The 21,177-nt window shown below is 36.0% G+C and overlaps 1 protein-coding gene across 5 annotated transcripts in view; it reads left to right on the forward strand.

Annotated features, from left to right (window-relative positions):
* The window catches only part of STXBP5L (syntaxin binding protein 5 like), a 191,367-nt gene that overhangs the window by 49,348 nt on the left and 120,842 nt on the right, over window positions 1-21,177 (forward strand). The gene's annotated exons all lie outside the window — the stretch shown is intronic.

Raw genomic sequence — 21,177 nt, forward strand, 5'->3', positions numbered from 1 at the left:
TCTCCATGTGGAACAAGCAGTGCTCTCCTTGAAAAAGGCTGCTCGGTCATTCAGGATGATGCCAAACAAGGCTGTCATCTCCGGGGTCGGTCTCAGGCAACTGATGTCCTGAACCACCTGCATGCAGGGTTGGGTCTGCGGCTTCCAGTGCACCTTTCACCTGCCGTTTAGACCCTTGCCCGTCGCTACAGGGCTTTACAAATGTGGATATATCCTTTGAGCCTGCGCAATGGATTTTTGAGGTGAGACGCAGCATGCACAGAACTGGACCCACCCTTTAATCCTGAGGTTCATCTACCAGGGCCTAGTGAGCTTGGATGGTGACAGCAAGCTCCTCAGGATGTAGGTTTAATTGGAGTATCCTCTTGGATGGATGGCCTTACAGGGCTAAGCGAGCTCCATCTGCCCAAGTTTGGAATTAGAGTTGTCCTTCTCCTAGGATGACTGCCGGAAGGCTAGTGAGCCCATCCTGCCCGTGGACACATTTTATCTGACCCTTCAGTTTTGACCTGTCTGGCATGAGACCCTGCCAGAAGCATATACCATCGCCAGCATAGCTCGCAACCTCATAAGGGCACACAAGCTTCTTCCCCACAATCCGCCCTCATTGCAACAATGCCGGAACAGAGAGCGATCCCAAACGCACCCCCAGGCAGGGTGGGCACACAAATAAGGGGTCCCCGCACCCACCTGGGGCTCGGTACCTCCCACAGCTCCAGCCCAGCCTAAGCCCTCCAACCCCCAGAGAAACCCATTACTCACCTTGACCTTACCTTCCCCCCACAAAAAGTAATTGTTAGTGCTGGATTAAAACACAGAAAAGAAAGTCTAGAAAATTAGGCTGCCACTTTTGAATAGTTTCTTTATTTCTTTACTGCTTCAAATGGAGAAAAAATGGCATGTGAACAGATCTCCAAAAAAAAATAAGTGCCAGAAACTTACAGGTTTTATCAGTTAAAGGTTTTGTAAGGAAGTTGAAGAATTCCAGATTATTTTTGCATATCAGTTAGACCAGTTCAGGCTAAGAGGACAAACTGATGAGGATGAGTTTTTAAAGTCATTTTGTGTTTTCTTTGAGTTCTACCCTTTTTTTTTTTTTGTATATGTGTGTTACAGAGGATATCTCGGCTGCATACAATTTGAAAAATTACGTAAAATATATTCTTCTACAACCTTGCATATAAATATGTCCTACTTTTCTATTCTGTGTAGTCATTTATAATAAAAATCTGACTTTATCTGTGTGTATAGTTTTAATACTTTAATACATTAATTAATCAATACACCCTTCAATGCATTTTTCTCTCCTACGTGCATGGCATTGCAATTAGATATTAGAAAATAATATCTAGAATCAATATAGTCAGCATTGATCATGATCTCTTTGCTTTCCAAGTTAAAAAAAAAAAAACAAAACAACCCATATTCTATTTTGCTAACTTTTGGACATTTTACTTGAATAAGAATTTGACACATTTTTTTTGTGTGCATCAATAAGATGATCAATGTGGATTAGGATTAAATTCAGGAAACTTGGATTCCTGTTACCATTCATACATTTACTTAGGTTTTTAATTTTGCAAACTGTGAAAGTTATATCAGTGTGTCTTTTAGAGGTATTTGGTCTTTAAACTATTATTGCTGCAAAAACTGAGAGTTCACAATGTTTCTGACTACAGAAATTCTTAGATCAGTAGACAAAGAAAACTGAGTTTACTTAACTCTAAAAAATCAGATTGCTTTTTAAAGTAGCTGGGAACATAACATGAGGTATACAATTTTAGGCTTGTAATTTGAGTTGAAGCAATTTTTGCCTTTTTTTTGGCTTAACAAAGGGCAAAAAAGAAATAAGTGCCTCCACAAGGATTAATTCATATGGATACTATTGATCTGGTTCCTCTTGTTAACAAAGGTCCTGATAACTGCTAAAAAGAGAAAGTGGTTAAGAAAAATGCCAATGACTTAGAGGAAAGTTGTTATTAGAGGTGGCTCAGTAAATATTGTCTTTTCAGCTGTAAGCTGAGCTGTGATTTCTGCAGAAATTGTTGCTTCTTGTTTTTTTTCACTGAGTTCAAAAGGCCAATTCTGATCACTGAACCAAATAATATGAATCATGTAAGATTTAGGAAAAGTACAGATTTCCAGTAGAGCAGTCATATTTTGTCATTTGAAGAGATATCATCCAGGGGGACCTGGACAACCACGAGAAGTGGGCCCATGAGAACCTCATAAAGTCCAGTAAGTCCGAAGTCAAGGTGCTGCACCTGGATCAGGGCAATCCCAGATGTGAATATGGACTGAGACAAGAACTCATTGAGAGCAACCCTGTGGAGAAGAACTTGGGGGTTCTAGTAGATGTTAGAATGGGTCCAGAGGAGGCTACAAGGATAACTGGGGGGACTGGAGCACCTCTCCTATGAAGACAGGCTGACAGAGCTGAGGTTGTTCAACCTGGAGAAGAGAAAGCTCTGGGGAGACCTCATTGTAGCCTTTCAGTACTTAAAGGGGGCTTATGAAAAAGAATTACTTTATACAAGGACAGCTAGTGATAGGACAAGGGGGAACAGTTTAAACTAAACCAGAAGAGATTTAGGTTAGGTATTAGGAAGAAAATCTTTACTGTGGGTGTGGTGAGGAATTGCAACAGGTTGCCCAGAGAAGCTGTGGATGCCCCATCCCTGGAAGTGTTCAAGGACAGATTGGATGGGGTTTCGAGCAATGTAGTCTAGTGGGTGGCATCCCTGCCCATGGCAGTGGGGTTGGAACTAGATGATCTTTAAGGTCCCTTCAAACATAAACCATTCTATGATTGATTCTATGCTTTTATATATATGTGTGTCTAAGTACAAATATGTAGATATAGGTGTGTATATGTACATATGTATGTATGTAAATGCAAGAGGTGTTTTTTTCGTCCAGGGATTTGGCAACAGCTGAAAAGGAATTAAGGAGGTATAAAGTGAGATCACCTTCATTCAAAGCTCATGTTAGTTTATAGGGTGGAATCTGAAAACTAGAACAAGGACGATGTTTATTTTGTTGTTTTTCTCCAGACTATCTACACAGTTTAGTTTTTCATGGTTATTGCCTCTAGTTAGTTTCTGTCTCCACATCTTATAAGAGGGAAAAAACCCCTACACAATGTTTGCTGTATTGTGATAAATGTGCGTTCATGGATTTCTTGGAAGTCTTTTGACTTCTCCTTGTTCTCCTTTAGGATTTTCTGGTGTGTTCTCTTTGTACTTCCATCTTGTGCATAAGGTCTCAAGGATGTAAATGGAAGAATTTTCACTGTAAAATTCTTCTCTATGCTAGCAAAATATCAGTCTGACATGGAGGTTCAGTAGTTCAGAAACAGAATTTCATAGACCAGCTATTGTTTATCCCTGACTATTCTTCAGGTTGAAGAGTATTCCTTCTTTTCTAGATTCTTTGATCAGCATTCTGATCACTCTGCTTTTAACTGGTTCAGGCAAATGCGTACAACACTGACTATATAGTGTGTTGCAGTCTATTTTCATTTTACCCCTAATCTTTTCTCAGTATTTTATGCCGTACAGCTTTTACCAGAATTTACATTGTTGGTTTCCTACGCATATTTCCAAGATCTTAGTTCATAATGGGAAGTGACCATATCAAGCACAGCAAAGCTAGTTTCATAATATGAATTCTACTAGCTAAATACTGAGTCTCCAGAGCTATGAAAGTGCTCTCTGAAAAATCCAGTGACTACTGCATCTGCAGAGAAGCAGGACTGAAAGCTTACTGTGGAGTGAGTCAGATGAAACACAATGAAAGAACATTTTAGTGATTTCTACAGTTTTGCAGTTATTAAGAGTGACACTGACATTTTTCAAAGTAAATTTTGTGTCTCTGGAGGTGCCTCTGCAAGCATTATGCATTGTGCAACCTCACTTAAGCTATCTGAAGCTTTAAGTGTTCCGTGGTCTTCACTTGTTCGCTGCTAAAGAATAAATGTGACCAAGGCAGTGTCTTCACTCACCAAGCAGACATTGACTGTGTGCCAAATGCAGTAGTGAACAAGTTGGGTTTGATTTACTTACTTGGAGATTTTTTCTAGGCTGGAAGTGTTTTAGTTTTGTCTTCTAGAACTGTAGAAGAAGCATCTTCCAAACAGCAATCCATAAGAAAATGAAACAGGGAGGTGTAGGGTCTAGGTTTCACTGCCAGTTTTGGAGGAGCAAGTTAGCATGTGAAGTGTCAGCTTGACAGCTCTGTTTACATGTGACTCATATTGAGAGTCATGGTGCATGACAAAATGTCTCACTGAACAGGATGAGCCTCTGACATGGACAGCGCAGGACAAGAAGGTGGGAAGTGTGCAAGGAGGGCTCTGAATTTGGCTGAAGTGTGTGGGCTTATGGCTGAAGAATGGAGCATGCAGGTGCTGTGCTTTAACCAATGGCTAGGAGAAAGGAAGGGTGGTCAGGGCAGAGTACCTTTCACAGTTAAATGGAGATTTTTGATATGGACCTTATAAAGAATGGAAGTATTGTGTATTTATTTTATCAGTACTGCATTATTCAAATTGGGGACTGATGTCCAGACTAGATACTAATGTCCTTGAATAGGATGAAGTGAAAGATATTTTTCATTAACAACTCAAAGATATCTGTGTAGTTCATGGATTTTAAATATTTTTGAAAATGAGTTTATATATTTAATACTGTTCTAACACTTCTGGAAAGATAACCCCCTCATAAACCTTGGGATGTGATTTTGGAGCTGGGTTAAGGAAGAACAATAATCAGCAGAATTCCCTCAGACTTCAGTCTGGAGCCGCAGAAAGATACCGATTGACATCTGCATAATTAGTAGGGCTTATGTTTTTTGGGGAGGCTAGGCCTAAAGTGAAACTAGACTATTTTCTGTAGCTTCTCATTACGTAACCTTACTTTGCTATATAGAGTACAAATGTATGAATACTCTTTTTTCCTCTTCTCTCTACTGTGTTCTCTCCACTTCCCATTTAGGAATCCATGGAAGTTTTCACACAGTGTAAGAATAGCTTCTGTTCAATTATCCATTTTTCACTCTGAAGAAATAAGCACAGTGAACTATTTTACCGAAACTGAAATAAAAGGGAATTACAAGTTGATAGTGAAAGATAAATTACAGCCTTTGCTATTTTAATAAGTGGTATTTATTCAGTTACTGAATCACATGAATATTTTCTGATTATATAAATTACAAGATATTCCACATTTTAAGGTACAAATAGCAATAGTGACAACCATGTAAAATTTAAAACTAATTAACTTATAAATTACTACTGTAGACAGAACTATGAAAGATCACAACTGATATGTAGCAATAAACAATCACTGTATTTTCCTTTTGTAGATTTACATATCTTTTAGTAAAATAATCTTGAATTTTCAAAATATTGCTGATTTTACTACCTTGTTTATGTAGCATGCTATGTATAGTTTTCATAGTTTTTTGGTACCTCACAGATACCTCAAAGAGAATAAGCCTTTTGTAGAAATTTGGCCACAATACATTTGTCACTGAAAACTGGAATTTCTAGCATAGTATACACACGTAAGTGTATGTTTATATTTTATTTATACGTACGTATTGAATTTATATTTTTGTGTATATATATATGTTTATATAAGCTGTAACGACCAATAATGTTCTGCATATAGAGTAAGACAGATGGTTCAATAGATTGAAAACTATATGTATGTAAGGACAATTCAGAATAAATAGTTATTTGCAGAATTTGATGAAATCTCTTGCTTTACCTCCAGATAGATAATTTGTTTAGGGCAGAAGATAACTTTCTGCAAAAAATTCAGCCAGTTAAAAAAAACCCTCAAAATATGGAGGTAAGAAAAAAAAATCCTAGTTTTTAGTGATATAAATATCTGAGGTGTTATTTGAGAATAAGTATATAAGTCAATCTGAGTCTTTTTGAGTCTATGAAATAAAGATACTAAATAGTATATTAACAATGCTTTTAAGCATATTTATATATACCAGATATTGTAGTGATGTAATTACAAAAAGCTGTCTGCAGAGCTTTACTTCATCACTTTTTGTTAACGCCAATGAAAATAATACATTGCTACCTAGCTATAAATTTTTTTAAATAGCTTACTAATCATAGGAATAGTGCAATACCATAAAAATATCAGACATTGCATGACATAACTGAAAATTTAAAAAATATCCCATATGCTTCTCCAAGTTTCTTCTAGATGCCAAATCACAAAAATTATGAATTATATTGAACAACTGAAAGAGAGGTCTTCTATTTACCTCGCAAGGGTTCCATCTACATTCTTTGCTGGCTGGCTGGATCCCTGGGGGAAAGGTTATGTCCCTGATTTGCTGTTGAATCCTCTCAGCTGAGGGGAAGGTTCCAGCTGTGGGGGGAAGAGTAGGGAGTGGGAAACAGCACTCCCAGGAGCTTGGTGCAGAGGTGGCTCTGGTGGAAGGAAAGGAAGAGACCTTTTGTGGGTGCCAAAGAGGAGCTGTATGGGGTTAATGTGCTGTTTTGCAGGTCAAGGTTTCTTCTTGCTAACTTGTAGTTGGAGCCACCTCACCCCCAACAAGTCTGAGGTTTTATCCTTCCCCGTTTTGGGGGGGGCCCATTTTTGGTTTGGGCCCTTAGAAGAGCTAATGTCAGTGATCCTGAGCCCTTGGGGAACTCTGGAGGTTGCCCACTTGGGAGGAAAGGAGCAGGTAGGTCTTCTGTAATATGTGATCGCAGTAAATTACTTCATATTCAGGGACAAGGCTGTTTTCTCATGAAGCAGTTGGCAATTTAGATAAAGATCAAAAAAATAGATTTATTTCCCATGAAGAATCAGAATTCATGTCATATTTTTTTGAGAAGTGATTACATGATACGCCTCTCCATTTACGATTCTGTACCTTAATGTGAGCATTATTATTTAGAGAATTGGTTAATTGCCTTAGCAACAGGAGTGTGTGGTAATGTTACTGAAGTTTAACAGCTGACTGCTACATTACTAGTTTAATTCTGCACTGGTGGTTGAGCTATTTCCTGTAGTGAAGATAAAAATTACCAGCATGTGAAATCTAGATTAGGGCTATATAACCAGAATGTAGTGCTTATTAGGGAAACTTTCACTGTTTTCTCTTTTTTTTGCTTGCCTTGTCTTTTTGTGAGTGTGAAAGACAATTGTAGAAATCTTGATAAATTTACAGGAGAGAAACAAAAATTATTTGGCTGGAAGAAGTATGTTATAATGAGAGAATTGAGGATCTCAGTCTGATTTAGTTTATTAAAAAGACTAAATGATTGTTTAACTGCTTTGTACATGTCCTTTCACAGGAATAAAATGGCTACTTAAAAGATTTCCTAAACTAGCAGAGAAATATATTAGTGGTTTGCAATTAAATCTGTCTAATTGCTTTAATATTTTTAGCAATATGTGTTCTTAGTCTTTGAAATTAATTACTGAGGAAAGTTGTAGAGTCTTCATTTCTTGAAATCTTAAAATTTATTGCCTTTCTGGAAGAGAGGCTTTTGTTAAACAGAGAGTATTGCATTCATTGAGCTAATACAAGAGGTTGGAATAGATATTTTCATGCTCCAACCACCAAGAAAATTTGCTTTTTATCCATTCACTATCAGAGAATTTTAGTTCTAAAAATTTAATTTCAGCAAGAATAATCTTTTTTATAGTACTTTGTCCTGTGGGTTTTTTAATTCTTACAGTTTATTTTAATGTTAATCCAGAAATTCTAGCATATTTATAGAACAGAAGCTCTGGTAATAGAAGAGAGCTAATGATGAAAGGATGTTACAGTAAGAGCTTCAGTTAGACAATCAATAATTGACTACTTGTACCTTTTATAATACCATGATATGTTACACAGTGTTCTGAAATAGATTCAGCACTAGAAGAAATGAGAGAGTCTTGGAAAATTAAGAATGAATCTAGTTCAGGTTTCATAATCTGTCTTGCAAAAAAATGTCAAAACATACCTAAATTAATGCAGGACACTTTGATATGCAAAGTGCCCCAGTGCAGAGCTTGGAATTTGTGGTATTTAACTCAAACAAGGCTTAAAACAATGAAGAAGCTGCCCTGATTTATGCTTTTCCACCTGTATTTCTACCAGGCCTTTGCTAGTCAGCAATTATAGTCACTTTGCTCTTTCCCGTTTTCTTCATTTGAAGTATTTCTTCAGCAGGCGGCAGAGCAGTGAAACCAGGGTCCAGCTGTGGTATTTGCATTGTGCTAGAGTAACAGTGTTGCTGGGGATATTACTGTGGGGCAAATATGGCCAGTATCTGAGTATTTTGTATCCAAAGATAATGTTTGTTACAGGAAACAGGGTCTTAAAAACATCACAGTAGAGCGCATTAAAGCTGTTGTCATTGTTCTGGACCCTGTTAGGTAAAGCAGGAATGCATAATGCATTGGTCATCCACAAGCATAAATATCTTGAAGTTGACAGAAACTTGAGGTATTACCTGTACTACTTAAAAACAGTCTCTTCCCAAAACTAGGAGGAATAGCAACAACAAAAAAAAACCCCTTTCCCCTGAACCTCTAGGTGTCAAAAAACCTGTTTTCCTCTTCCAGCCACTGTAGGCTATAGCAATGTTGGGGCAGAGTATCCAGGATAGAGGAAATATCAAATTTAGCATTGTAAATTAGTTTCTTACCTCATTTTATTTCAGGATCCCATTTATTAAGAAACAAATAGAGAAGAGAAATAATGTGTGTATATTCAGTGAACAGAAGAAGTGCTTATACTTTCCAGATGAAACAATATCATTGCAGAAGTGATTGGAGTAGCAGGTAGACTGTAAGTACTCTCATTGCAGAGATGTAATTTGGAGGAAATGAAAGAAAATGACAAGTATTTACTGTCATGAGGTAGTAAAGGAAAATAGTAGTTTGACTTGTAACCTTGATTCTAATGTGATGTGGATTGTCAGTGCAAAAATTAATCCTCCTAAAGCTGGTACATAACCTTTTCTATTGTCTTTAATGTGTTGACTTTAATGTTACTGGTTTTCAAAATAAAAATGTGTGAAACCTATAGTATATATTTGACTTATTAGGTAGATAAACCATTCAGATACTTTTATTGCTATTTGATAAATATTGTTGAATTTATTCTTTTTTAATATCAGAGGGACCACTTAAAATTTTATACTATCACTATCTTTTTACAGTACCATTAATAATGTCTGACAGATGATTAGTGTGCAGTGAATATGAATGCTAAAGATTAAAATAGGCTGTGGGAAATATAAATGTCTTTGTGATTTGGTTTTAAAATCTGCTTTGGCGTGCATGCCTTAGTTTTTAAAAAAAAAGTCATGATTTTGTTATGGACTCACAGAAATCACGTTGAGCAACCAGTGCTGTCTAACTCTTTGTAGTCAGAGAAATGCAGATCTTAGTCCCAGAAAAACCTTTGGTGTGGTAAATTTACAGTTCTCTTATTCTTGGCAGAATCAGCATGGGAAATGTTTATCGATTAGGTAGAGCTAGAGCTCCTTCTCAAAAGTTGACTGTTTTAAACCAGGCAAAATTTAAATCAAGCCACAAGGAAAATGGGACACTGAGTTGCATAGCAAAGGTCTGGTTTAGGAATTAACTTCTTCTATGTGTATAGAGCTGAACTCGTTGGCAAATATCTAGAAAAGAAAGTTTCACTGTGGGGTGCAACAGTAGAGGACTTACTTTGTGTTTTGCATGTTCTTGTGGGAAAATGTGTATAGATATTGAATAGACAGATTCTACATAATCACAGCTTAGCTTGCAAGAAAGCAGTTGTTGTAGATGCCTATCTGTTTCAAGTTCTGATACCTGTCTAGCAGAGAGGAGCAGGGGCACTCAGCAAGAGTAAACATTTGCCTTTAAACATGGTCAGTTTGGCATCATTTGTTTTAGAGGCGTTTCTTCTCTTTGCATTTACTTACTAATCAAATTTTCATTCTGAAAATTAGTGTTATGATGTAAAACATGCAGACTGTGTAACTTTATCAAGCTATGACCTTACATTTTTATCACATATTAGGATGTGATTATATCTCATATTTAAGAGAGATACATCAGCAAATTTGCACAAGAAAGCCTCCAAACATTCTCAGTAGCTGTGTGTACATCGTGTCAATGCTTGTTCTAATACATCAGTATTCTCAGAAGACCTCATAAATCTCCTGCTTTATCTATAGAGATACTGGCATTTCCTTGTGCAAACCTAAAATTTAAATCTGTTTGCCTACTCTTTAAAAGTCTGGGGTCCTTCTGAAGTATGAAAATCGAACATGACAAGTTCGTGTTGAAGAAAATTGGGGATTTTATTTTTGTTTAGGGTTTTTGTTTTGGTTCAGTTTTTTCCCACTTTGGAGTGGAAGTAAACTTTCTGTTTCGCTGCCATTCCTTAATTTTTAAATACTTTTTGCATTACAAAGTTTTGATTGTCCTATGCTGATTCACTGACTTTCTGACAGGAATGATATAATTTTTCTGCCTCTTGCAAACACTAATCTATTATATCCTTTCCTTGCTATCTTCATATTTACTGCCTCTCTTTTAAATATTTCTCTCCATTCCAATGTGTTTGTGTGTGCGTGTCCACTTCTCTTTTCAATTCTGATTTTTTTGAGCTGATTTAGCAAATATATTGGGTCCTTTTCCACAAAGCCTTTTTTAATAAATATATATTCATTTGGAAAGTTAATAGACTCTTGAGTTTCAAGTATTGAAAAAATCCTGCTTGTTTTGATAAATTAAGCCACAGGGTAGAGGGCAACAACTGACAGCGGGCAGTCCAATTTCCAAATTCAGAATCACTCTGTTTTATTCAGAAGTTGGATTTCCTCTTGTTTTGCTCCAGGTTTGTCTTTTCTTTTGCTCATGTATGATAGATTCCTCTCAGGGTTCTGTTTAGACTGTAGAAGCTGTCTCTCCCTAGATGAAACCTGGCTTAATAATTAAAATTATTATGGGGACTTTTCCAGAAGGCAATAGGGATGGGCTACACTGTATCTTGCTTCCTCTACCCAGTTTGTTTCCCCGCAGGCTTCCTCCCTCACATCACACTGCAGAAACACAAATTAGATTGAGCTTAAGGCATTTTTGTCATTGTTTTGAGCAGAGACCAGGGCCCTGGTAGTTTGTGATATTGTGCTGTGCGGGATCTGCAGCTGTTACTGCAGATCTGCTTCCTGACATGGATAACAAAACCAGTAGATCTTGCCAGAGATTACAGCAATGGTAAAGCAGAGCTGAACTGATAGTCATCCAGCCTCAGCAGTCTCTGCTGGGTCTCCTCATTCTGTAGAGAAGGATTTGGATTATTGGAATCAACCACCCCCACTAGCACCATCTCAATGTCAATTACCTTGCAGAGCCTCGTAATGATAGATATACTTCAACTGTGGCAGTGTTTCAGTTCTCTCAAATTCTGCAAAGAATAATCCCTTGAAGGGAGGCAGAGCTCTTAGTCTTTTTAATTTGAATTGCCAAGGAAATGTACGAGTAGTTTTGATCCCTTTTGATTCTTGTCCAACAAGAATTGGGTTATTCTGAAATAATACTGTATTAGTATGGTAAGTTCTGGAACAGTGTCCTGCTTCACTAAAACATGCAGACTTTCTGTAATTGACATGGAAAAACTGGGATCCTGAGAGATTTCTGCTGTGTCCTCTTTTATTCCCAAAAGTAGTCAGTCTTTTCTTAAAATTCAAATGCTCCTTGGAAGTTATTCAGTATTCACCAACCATGCTTTCAAACCTTTACTCATGTTTTAACCCATGTTAACTAACGCGATTATAAATTTTAATTCAAATAAAACATAAATGCATATTACAGCTGACATCAAACATGAACATGGTTTGTATAACACAGTCTACAAGTGTCTGTTCAAAGTGGCAAAATCATAGTTCATACCCATTTACACTTAGAAGGCTTCTTGAAATACGTTTTAACCAGCTGCTGGCTACCTGTTTTATGTATATTGAATGGAAGGGCTGATTAACTGTGGTCTATGTTGTACTTTATTTCAAAATCTAATAGAGTAATTATGTGGCTCAGGGGGGTTATAAAACTGATAAATGTAGATACCATTTAACCTTTATCTTGCATTAGAAAAAAAAGTGTCTCTTCTATGTAATTTGTTGCTGAAAACTTTTCTTAAAAAAAAATGTTTTACAATAGTAGAAGATAAAACTATTTGATGTTGACTGATACTTGGAATGCCTTTCAATATATACACATATATAGTGTCAATTACATTGAATTAAACCAAAGAAAAAATGATTCAATGATTCATTGAAAATTTGTCAAATGCTAAATTAAATTTATTTCAATTAAATTCTTAAATTTTTTTAATCTTATTTATTCTGACTTGAATAGCTTCATTGCCAGTTTTGCCTTCTATTGATAGCATGTGTTCCTGTGTGTTTTACTCAGCCATTCTTGCTTAACAAATGAAATTCTAGACTAACATCTCTCTTTATTAAGAGTTAAAAATAAGTATATTGATTGGCAAAAGAGCTGAATATTTATATAGCTTAACTGAAATTTATAGAACTGTCATTTGTTTTTCTGGGGTAGGAATGAAATTACTGCCTGGTTTAACATATTGAACTTCCATTTAACAAGTTTTGGATGTGAAGTATTTTCTGTGTTGTACCAGAGACCTCCTGGAATCATCCAATACTAAACAGATGATAATAGGGCTGATGCAGTGGATGAATTTGAGGAATTACTCATCAGCTGGCTAGCAAGCTGTGAGCAGTTTCTTGTTAGGTAATGAAATTATTTAATATTTTAGACAGCATTGCTCTGCCTAAAAAGAACGTGGTGTATGACCTCAGCATCTGTATTATCTTGTGGTTGCATAACCACAGAAATGTTTGAATGAAAGTCTTTTAAAGTATTTCTTTGGGCATATCAATGTTATAGAGCACAGTCCTTGGAACAATGGAATTATTCAAGCAGTCAAGCAAATGAGTCTCTGAACCACTTACCACTTTCAAAGCCCGAGTCAAGATCGGGTGCCATCTTTCTCAATGCATTAGTACCTGTGTATTGGTGTCATTTTTTCTGACCAAAGTGCCCTTGCATAATGTATCTCTCAGAGAATATAAGTAAGTATACTTAGAATTCTCAGTTAAAAGAGAGTGTTCTGTGATGTCATACATGGAAATTTTCTGACGTATTACTGAATAAGACTGAAAATGCATCATCAAATAGTTCACTTTAGTGCCTCAGGGTTCTATTTGCACAGTATACCTTGCTGCTTATTCCAGTACAATCAGAAAACATAACAGAATGATTATTTAATTTTATTTATAAAGTTGAGTTTCTACAGTAAATACGTGAATAAGAATACAAGCTCTGCTAATGGTCTATTATTGGATGATCCTCTCAGTTTCATAGCCTATTAAATGTCTTAATAGCTAGTAGTCTGGAGATTTTCAGGGACTAAATTTCTTAAAATTAATTCTGGAACTATTTTGTTGTTGTTTTACCAGGTAATTTCAAATTTAACTTTGAAAGAAGAGCGGTTCATTATAGAAAGCATTTATTTCCTGTTTAAAGGGGGTTTTGAATGTCTCATTAAGATGTTCATACTTTTTCAGAGAAGTATAGAATTATCTCACTAGATAATTTCAGTAGAAATTTTTCACTCTTTCAGTTCAATGTTGATTTGTTGATAAGACTAAACAAAGTGGTTTGGGGAGGGTCTTAGCACCTGATAAGAATAACATCTAGGACATTCCTATTGCAGGACTGAGCACAAAATTCCCCATGAAAAGTAGTCATATATGTGCTCCTAATTGCTTCTGCTTTGACTAAATTGGGAGTAACACAACAGTGTGCAAGGCAGCATTTGTCTTAAAACTCTGTAATTGCTCATGAAACACAGAACTATAGTTGTGTGGGACTCACTGCTGTGAAGTACCTGGCATAAAGAATTATCCAGAGGTAACTGGGACAACAGTTAATTATCCTATCACCATTCTTCCTTCTATCTGTATTAGCCAAAACAGTGAAACAATTTCAGATAAGAAGGAAAATTATAATCACCTGCTGTCATCTCCTACAGACTGCATAATTTGCCACAGGAGCTTCATCCCCTTATTCCTAGTCTGCTGGTTGGGGGTGGAAGTAGCACTTGGGAAAACACGCAGTCTTGCTTTAAAGATTTCCAGTAATGGCTAAGTCCTGTCTCTGTTTAACAGAGGAAGTGCAGTGTGTATCCAAGCTTTGTCATTATAAGGATGAAGGCTTAATGTATTATTTTACTTGTATAATTTTCCATAGCAACTAGAAGAGGAATTAATATTTGAGAAAATGTATTTCTATTTTTAGTTACATTTAGTTTGACAGGGCTTTTGACCCCTTTTGAAAAGACTTATTATATGGGCACTTTTCATTCTCTGTCTTCTGTTGTCACTAGTTGTTCTTCATAACTGGCAGTTATGAAGAAAATCTGTACCTTGTGATCACTGTTACTAATTGCTAAAAATGCAACAACCATTTAAAAAAAATCTCTGCTGTAGGAAAATATGAGAAAAGTTTTAATCTTAGGTAGAGTTTGTATAGATAGTCTTCCATTTTTGCTTGAAGAGCACAAACAAAACTTCCTTAAACCTTCTCTAAACCTGTTATCAGCAAATTCAACAGTAGAGCATACAAATAGGAAAAACAAATAGTAACACAACACGCATGCTGAAATTTTAAATGCAGTTGGTTTTAGTATGAAATCATTGTAGATGGATGCATTTGTCATCAGTGACTGCACATGTGATAACCTGCGTCTGTTATGTGTGTTCTGGATGTACAGATACACATGGAGAAAATACTGTGTTAAATATTAATATCTGAAGGCTGAGAAAAAAAGAAAATCAAAATGGCCAAGTTAAAGCTACCTGCTTGGTTTCTTAGGTAAGGCAGAGTGTGTTAGTCTACCATCTGTGCCCAGTGAAAACAGATGGGCAGCAAATGGTATGATTTGCATAGTCCTCCTAAAAGGCAGTAAATTGAATAAAATGGAGTTGGGTTATCATTTTTTTAATCTATATGTCTATATGTTGTTGCTCAGGATCTTGGTTATGTTAGTTATTTTCTGGGTTTAGAACACACAGCCCTCTCATTTGTGTCTGTTTAGTTTTCCATATCCTCCAGTGTGCATTAGGGCAAAAGTATTCTTTTGTCCCTGTTTATTCACTCTATAGCTTTTTACCAGATATGTTTGTAAACATTTGTTCCCCCTTCTATTCCCATATTGTTCATGCCTTTGGCTGAATTTGTGTCTGCATTTGTAAATTCCTCTGAAACATTAGCCCCTGTGAATATAATCGATTATACTCTTCACTCACTTCCATAGATTTCAGTTTTCACTCTTGGTTACCTTTCTTTATATTATCTGTACGTGTCAGTGAACTTGCTGAGGTTTATGATTACCTGGGAAAAAAGAGGAAGCCACTATAAACGCAACCTTATAGTGTTGTTTTTTACTACTGCGTGAAGTACAATCTCAAAATATAGATTTTAAGGGTAGCTGCCTGGCAATGTGGAGCTTTTGCAGACTAATAACTAAATAGATTCTCTTTTGGAGATGAATTTAAAGCTAGAAAGTTTCTGTTAATTATGATACCTGTGTGTGTGTGTATATATATATATATATATATATGCATATGCAAAAGGAAATTGAAAATTATTGATACTCCACAAATGTAATATTAAAATATTCACCTATATGTGAACTAGATGATCTTTAAGGTCCCTTCCAAACCAAACCATTGTATGATTCTATGATTCTATGTTATTTGCAAAACATTGCTAGGGTCATTACCTGTGAGTAACCGCTTTTCACAGTTTACTACTTCAGGTTTAGGGTTGATTGAGTTCAGTCACATGGTGATTGTGTTTATATTCTGTTTCTGGAACAGATGATTCCAAAAATGACAAAGATCTTGAAAGGCAGTCTTATTCAGAAGAGATGAAAATATGTAGTCCTGTGAGTTTTCCCAATTCATGAGGTATCTGCAGATACTTTGGGAAATAAAATAGCTTCTAAATTCATAGGAATAAAAAAAAAATCTGAATAGTGTGGATGTAAATTTGCATTTGACTTGAATAAACAGACATATTTTTCATAACATTCATTCAGCTATCTGACTGTAATCTATATACATATAGACTTGCCATTAAATACAAGCTTTCTGTAAGCCTTAACCTGGAAGAAATCAAGTTTACCAAAAGCAAATTTTTCAGCCAGTATAGATCATAATGGATATTTAACTGTCTTTGAGATTAACTCTTACATTATTTACATGTATAAACAGAGATATCTATGTCAAGAAAAATAATCAAGACGAACGTCATGGTAGACCAAAATCTCATGCTTATTTGGTGCCAAAACAGTTCAAATGAACTCATGGTAAAACTAAATCCTTCTATGTTTAAACCAAAACCCACTAAGAGTTACTTTTTAATGTAGCAGCACCCAGTGAATCTACAGCAAATAGAAGGCCACAAAGCTAGGATTAGGTCACATGTCCTTTTTAAGGAATTTGGTGAGCCCAGCTACAGGAAGTTAACAGAATGAAGGTTGGTAGGGGGGCTTTTATTTTTTGCAAAGCAATGGAGAAGTCTCAAAAATCATAAACAGTATGATTTCCCAATTTGTTTTGGTAACAAAGAGGTGTTACATACATGTATTAAAAAAATATATCGGATATAAGAAATAATAAAACACCAAATACCTTTTTACATTGTAATAAAGAAACCAAGATGATGTGTAGCTCTGGTTTTGATAGTTGAAAGAAGTTGAGCACACATTCTAGATCATGTATAAAATCACATAGGAACTATTCAAGAGCTAACAAAATTGCTGGTGACACGAAAATAGAGGAGCTCAGGGTATTTTGTTTTTATTTATGCAGAAGATGGACAAGCTTGTTCAGACTTTCAAAGCGGGAAAGTTCTGCTAATAGAGTTATTTAATTTAGCATAAAAAGGCATAATGAGATACAAAAGCTTGAAATGAAAGCTAAATATTTTGATTCTACATACAGCATGACATTCTTAATAGTGAGGATAACAAAACACTGGAGCCATATACTTCAGAAATCAAAAAGATAGAATATCTTCTGTAAAGAGAGAAAAACCAAGGTTGAATCCCATTTGAAGCACAAAACCTAGGACTGTGGCATTTATTTATACCAGAATATGCACTGTTCTTAGTAGACAGAAAATTAATGTGTATGAGACTTGCAGGGAGCTGTAAAACTGTATATTCCAGGAATTGAATACTTTGTTCAGACCTGTGAATCTAGGTGTTAAGGGTGATGTTTTCATAATTGTTATCTTTTGACAAAATCCATCCTGTGAGACAGATACAACTGACTAACCTTTTGGTTGGTTTGGTTGGTTAGTGGTGTGGTTGAATTCTTTGCTCATTCTAGTACTTGACTGTTTAGATAAACACATTGGTGCTTTTTTTAACTGATAAATCACTCAATACAGTGGAATAAGTCTTCTGCAAGAAAAAGCTGTCCTATATTCGGGTTACACACTAAATCAATTTTACAGTTGGTTTATATAATGGTGTAACCAGCCCACAAGCATCTGCTCTTAGGGTGCTGCATAGTCCTACTCAAACATGTACGAGTCAGTGCAGATCAGATGACAAGGACTCCTTCAAGCAGCAATGCTACTTCTGCAGCACCCCACAATTCCCAAATGCTTTAAAGAAGAAGCTATAAATGGAGATCGCCCATTTCTATGTGTCCCTTTTAATAAAACAGTGGATGTGAGACCATGGTTTCTGCTTAGTAATTATAACCCTTTACTTTGGTGTTCATTTCTGTGCATAGGTTGCTTTTAGTCATGGAAGAAGTTATTTAAGTACTCAAAGTTAGAGCTGCTTATTTACATAGCTTGGTGTCATTTTCTTCTATGGAATAATTTTAATTTTTAAAAAGGTGCCATGTGTAATTTAAGAGTTTTTACTTGACAGGGAATATCTGTTAGCTGCATTGGCATGCCTTGGTAGGAGGTTCTTTATGATACCGTCTTCACTTCCTTGTCCTTGCAAAGAGAAATGAATCAGACTGCAGTCCTTGTTATTGCAAAAAGATTTAATCTTATGCTATGGAAGAATCACCTATCTTAATGAAGAAAAATATGTTTTACCTCAGCACCTTCTGGTCCTAAGAAGTTAAATATCTGCTGCAAGTAACACTGATCTCACCTTCAGAGTCAGTTCTGAAGTATCTGCACTTTTGCTTCTCAGTGAACAAAGACTTTCAAGTCTTTGGATTCCATCAGTACTGAACTCTGAGAATAAGGAGACACATCAGATTTGTCTGTATCATACAGTAAAAATGAGTAACGGAATAAAAATGCTGTTGAGTGCTATGGGAAAGTGTGGTCATAGATCATGCTATGAAAAGCTTTGGCCATTGATGCTTCTCCTGTGTATGTAACTATTCACTTGCAGCTTTGATTTCCAGTTAAAAATGTTCATATTTGCATGTGCTCTGACATAAGGCATCCAAGATACAGTGAGTATGGATATGACATGAGAATATCAGATCTATACTAACCAATCTTTATACAAATGACCAAAAGGATTTTGAGAAAAAATCTGAATGAGGTTGTAATATTGGGAAATGGAAATTTTCTTCAACTTGTGGTGGAATGGCCCAAAACATGAGAGTGTAAATTCTTGGTTAATAATGTGTTGTGTTGTCATGGAAGTCTGCATCTTGGAAGCTAAATCCAAGTACTTAAAATTAGGCATCTTGACAACTGATTTATTTTTTTTTTGCAAGATAGTGATTAAATTTGAAATATCAGGATGTTGAAATACTCTTTTTGAAAAAGTGTTGCATACAAGTGAATGCAGAGCAAAAAATCCTATTTTTCTCACACAGATCTTAAAGCCAGGATTAAAAGTTGTTTTCAGAAAGTACATTTTTTCTGTTAGAATGTTATTACTGTCACACTTTCGCTACTTGATGCACATAATTCTTGTTCTACTTGTTTCACTCTAGATCCCAGCAGACATCCGGACTTAGTTTTCATCTTTTTCCCTTTTATGTACAAATTAGGATAATCTGGCATGTCTGGGAAGGCCCCTGGGGGATCCAACATACTGATAAGAGAGAGAAGATAGTGACTGACTTTTATTCTTGGAACCCAGGGTGTCTACTTAGAGGTATTCAGATGTATTAGTCCCCCCTATTAATATCCTCAGACATACTCATTTCTCCCTAATAGCAGAGTCATCATTTAATGAAAAGGCAAAAGTAAAAAGAATAAATTCAATCCAAAGCCTGAACTTTATCTACTTCTGCTGTATGTCCTGATAGAATACACTGTTATGAAAAGATTTTATGTGGTAAGGTTGTATTTCTCCATGCTTGGCAACAAAGCACAGAATTTGCAGAAGATGGGCTAAAGTGCCAAGAACATGTGCCAAGTCATCATACCTCTTCAGCTTCTTCCACTGGAAGGACCTCGCTACAGCTCTCAGAATGTTTGAAAACCACCATCAGTCAGTGATAATGCTGCTATTTAAGGGTCAGTCCTTGCTTTAGGGCAATTGGCCAGAGTGAAGCAGACGACACAATTTCTCTCTTATTTTGGTAATTTGTGAAGTATTTCAGAGTGAACACTGATGCATACAAATGTGAATTTTTGTAGAATGTCTTATTTGTTTGGGATATGCTGAGTGAAATCATCTACTTTGTTAGGATGTTTCCTAGAAAACGAACTTAGCATGATCCTGATGCTGGAGGGTGAGAAATGCTTAATCAGGGCAATGCCACTGTAATTTTCCTTAAGGACAAGCGCTAACTAGTGCCATGTATTTGTACTGAATATTAAACTCAAGTTAAAGGGAAAGCACTTACCTACTGAAACTTCCACTTGGTTTGAAATCCCCAGTGGGTTGGTTGCTTGCTTGGTTGGTTTTGATGCTTCCTCTCATGTTATAACAGGTAGTTGAGAAGAATATGGAGTGCCACAGAACAGTCATTTTAAATGGACCATCAACCCTTAAAAAAGTGTCTTAGGCTACAATACATCTTTATTGTCCATTTTAAATAGGTTATTTAAATGATGCAGGTTTTTATTATTTTATCAGTTATGATCATATTCAGGACTACAGTTTGGGAGCAAGCAGCACATGGAGTTACTCACTCTATTCCTCTACCTTGCTGTTCTATAATGTAGCTATGATGCTCTATATGCAACTTTTCATCTACAGACACCAGTTTTATAAAACACTATTTCCAGTTTACAAATAGGGAAATGAAGGTACAGGGAAGAAAATATACTTTTTTTTTCCCTTAAGGTTATCCACTAGACCAGTTAGCAAAACTAAGAGTAGAGCTCATGTCCCTCAAGGTCAGTGGTACCCATTAAACTGCTTGTTTAACAACTGGAAAAGTAATTACTTCATACTTTAAAGTTTTAAACCTCGAAGTTGCTAATTTATGGATTATACTTCTCTGAGGCCAATATTAGAACAGTTTACTGCGTGTCTCTTCTCCTGTGAAAAGGGAAGTAAAGAATCTGACATTTACGTGCAGGTAAAATAAGTGGACAGTTGGCTTTTTTGCTCAGGATTTTACAATATGCTAATATGATTATATATTAGAAGTAGATAAGGCTTGATGTTGTAAAATCTCTTTTCTGATCATAATCTTAATGGATTTAATATGTATGAAGGTGCTTCACATGTTTCACGCAACATGGTTTTTAATAATGTATTTCGTATTTCTCCTTTTGCTTTACTTTTCGATAATATTCTGGAACAGCAGTTTCTTGTTAAATTCTCTGACTCAGAAGGGAAAAACCATCATCTAAGTTAGGGAGATGGCAATTTAGCCATCTCAAACCATGACAAGCATGCAGAGAAAAAGTATCTGGAGAGAACAGATAGAAAGCTACATTCATGATATATCTGGACAACAAGCGTGTCAGTGTTGCTTCCAAGTGAACTCGCTGGGTCGCCAGAAGCAATGTAGCTGTGATTTCACTCAGACTGGAGATTAGATTAGGGAATGCAATTCATAGGTTGAGTTGTGGAACTCTGCTGGGCACTGCATTGTTTTGTTGATGAGACAGAGACCAATAGTAACATGTGAGCTTTTATGAAAGTGTGAAATGAGTCACTCTAAAA

This window comes from Lepidothrix coronata, unplaced genomic scaffold (assembly GCF_001604755.1).
Source record: "Lepidothrix coronata isolate B3197 unplaced genomic scaffold, Lepidothrix_coronata-1.0 Scaffold46, whole genome shotgun sequence".
Taxonomy (NCBI): Eukaryota; Metazoa; Chordata; class Aves; order Passeriformes; family Pipridae; genus Lepidothrix; species Lepidothrix coronata.